Consider the following 3,166-nt stretch of genomic DNA (forward strand, 5'->3'; position numbering starts at 1 on the left):
TTTCTGACTCTGATCCTGTGATGTACCCTAGAATGATCTTTCTAAAACAAAAATCTAACCAGGTGGCACCTCTCCTTCCACTCCAAGTATTCAGTAAATGCTTGGATTGGATACACTGGATTCAATAAAATCCAAATTCTTCAGCTTAATACACAAAGCTCTTCACAATCTAGTCCTGGCTTGTGGCTTCTGCCTCATGACCAGCCATTCCAGCACTACACACAGGGCCCTGAGTATGTCTTACTCTTCCCCACCACTTTGCCTTCAAATATCTTGCTCCTTCTTATTCAAATGCTTTCCTTACTTTTATGAAACACAGTTCAAGATCCCTCTTCTGGGCTCTGCTACCCCCAGCCCCACCCCACACCAGTCAACTTTATTTATTTTTTTTATTTTTTTTTATTTATTTTTTTGAGACGGAGTCTCGCTCTGTCGCCCGGGCTGGAGTGCAGTGGCCGGATCTCAGCTCACTGCAAGCTCGGCCTCCTGGGTTTACGCCATTCTCCTGCCTCAGCCTCCCGAGTAGCTGGGACTACAGCCGCCCGCCACCTCGCCCGGCTAGTTTTTTGTAATTTTTTGGTAGAGACGGGGTTTCACCGTGTTAGCCAGGATGGTCTCGATCTCCTGACCTCGTGATCCGCCCGCCTCGGCCTCCCAAAGTGCTGGGATTACAGGCTTGAGCCACCGCACCCAGCCTATTTATTTTATTATTAATTAATTCATTTATTCTTTCATTTATTTCTGAGACAGAGTCTCGCTCTGTCACCCAGGCTGAAGTGCAGTGACTTGATCTTGGCTCACTGCAAACTCCACCTCCCAGGTTCAAGCGATTCTCCTGCCTCAGCCTCTTGAGTAGCTGGGATTACAGATGCCCACCACCATGCCAAGCTAATTTTTGTATTTTTAGTAGAGACGCGGTTTCACCATGTTGGCCAGGCTGGTCTCGAACTCCTGACCTCATGATCTGCCTGCCTTGGTCTCCCAAAGTGCTGGGATTACAGGCATGAGCCACCGCGCCGGGCCTTATTTATTTATTTTTATTTTTTTATTTTTAATTAGGAAGAGTATTTATTTCTGCTCCTTTCATGCATCTTATTGTTCAGGAAACAGTCTTATGTACATATCTGAAATAATCTACCATCACACACTCTAGTTAAAGGCAAAGCACCATAGGAAAAGCTGATGAGCTGTCCAGAGTTCTCAGCTTATGGAACCTTGCTTCTTAATTTTATGTTAATTTCTTTTTTTTTTTTTTTTTTTTTTTTTTTTTGAGACGGAGTCTCGCTCTGTCACCCAGGCTGGAGTGCAGTGGCCGGATCTCAGCTCACTGCAAGCTCCGCCTCCCGGGTTCACGCCATTCTCCTGCCTCAGCCTCCCGAGTAGCTGGGACTACAGGCGCCTGCCACCTCGCCCGGCTAAGTTTTTGTATTTTTAGTAGAGACGGGGTTTCACCATGTTAGCCAGGATGGTCTCGATCTCCTGACCTCGTGATCCGCCCGTCTCGGCCTCCCAAAGTGCTGGGATTACAGGCTTGAGCCACCGCGCCCGGCCTTATGTTAATTTCTGAAAATCAGAAATGTCAGCTCCAAAAAATGTTAAGGGGATTGTAAAAAATAATTATTTGATACTATAGTTGTAGATATGGAGTAAGAAATGAAAAACTAAGAAGAAAATGCCACTAAACATAATTGGTATAGCAACAGGACAGCAGGAAAAAAAAATACTGTAATAAAATTGTCTCTTTAATACCAAGAAGAAATTCTAGTGCAAGCTTCAATACGCTTCCTGTTTTTTCACTAGATATTTCTTTTACTGCTGCTCTTCATTCTTTTCCACATGTCATACTGGAGGATTGGTACAGCCTTTAAAACTTCATTGACAGGAGCAAATCCAGTATCCTCATTACTGTTGTATATGTCCCATGTGCCTGAACACAACACAGACTAGCTTCTCATTATGTAAATATTTATCATATGGATAAAGGGGACTCTCCGAATAGTAAAGCAACAGTTGAGAATTAACAAGTCACAAATCTGCATAGTTCTTTCCCACATAAAAAGTGCCGTGGCTCTAAGACCTAAAGGCGCTCCTTCTGTACTACCACAATCCTTCTGATTTCTTCTCAAAGGCACTCTAACCCATCAAATAGCCTGGCAGTTTCATTCTCATGAATACTCTAGCCATGAAAAAATTTTAATAGGACACATACGAATCCAATGAATAGAAGAAGAAATCTATTGAGTTTTGGGATATTTGATACATTTGATGGGTCCAGGATTATGAAATTTAAACTTCCCATTGTAAACAGGAAGCTGGATGCAAGTCTTTGCATAATATATTGTCCATTTACTCTGTAGGCCAAGAAAGCTACTGGCCTCTGATACCCATATTCATCAGTCATAGAGCCAACACTTGGAAGTTCAACAATAACATCATAAGTTATTCCTCCAGTGATGAGGAAGTAAGACACCTTCACCAGAGCATACATAGTCATGGCCAATAGTATGTGCAGCCAGGGCGGCTTCTTCAGCTTCAGGTTGGGACACTTAAGTACTAAGAATGGGACACGGTACAAAGTCTCCATGTTGGTGGCAGCAAGCTATTTATTTATTTATTTATTTATTTATTTTTATTTTTGTTTTTTGAGACGGAGTCTCACTCAGTCTCCCAGAGTGGAGTGCAGTGGCATGATCTTGGCTCACTGCAAGCTCCTCCTCCTGGGTTCACACCATTCTCCTGCCTCAGCCTCCCTAGCAGCTGGGACTACAGGCGCCCGCCACCACGCCTGGCTAACTTTTTGTATTTTTAGTGGAGACAGGGTTTCACTGTGCTAGCCAGGATGGTCTCGATCTCCTGACCTCGTGATCTGCCTGCCTCGACCTCCCAAAGTGCTGGGATTACAGGCATAAGCCACTGTGCCCGGCCTACGATTTTTTATTTTTAAGACAAGGTCTCGCTGTGTCACCGAGGATGGAGCACAGTGATGTGATAACGGCTCACTGCAGCCTAGACCACCTGGGCTAAAGCCATCCTCCCACATCAGCTTCCCAAGTAGCTGGGACTACAGCTGCATGTCACCAGGCCAGCTAATTTTAAAATTTTTTGGTAGAGTTTTGCCATGTTAAAAATTTATCTCTTTTATGTTCTTATTTTACCTATATTATGC

The 3,166-nt window shown here is 43.9% G+C and overlaps 1 pseudogene; it reads right to left on the bottom strand.

The window, feature by feature from the left end:
• Window positions 1-2,133: 2,133 nt before the first annotated feature.
• On the bottom strand, window positions 2,134-2,593 carry LOC126955628 (oligosaccharyltransferase complex subunit OSTC-like; annotated as a pseudogene).
• Window positions 2,594-3,166: the final 573 nt, after the last annotated feature.

The sequence above is a fragment of the Macaca thibetana genome, chromosome 5 (genome assembly GCF_024542745.1).
Source record: "Macaca thibetana thibetana isolate TM-01 chromosome 5, ASM2454274v1, whole genome shotgun sequence".
In the NCBI taxonomy this organism is placed as follows: Eukaryota; Metazoa; Chordata; class Mammalia; order Primates; family Cercopithecidae; genus Macaca; species Macaca thibetana.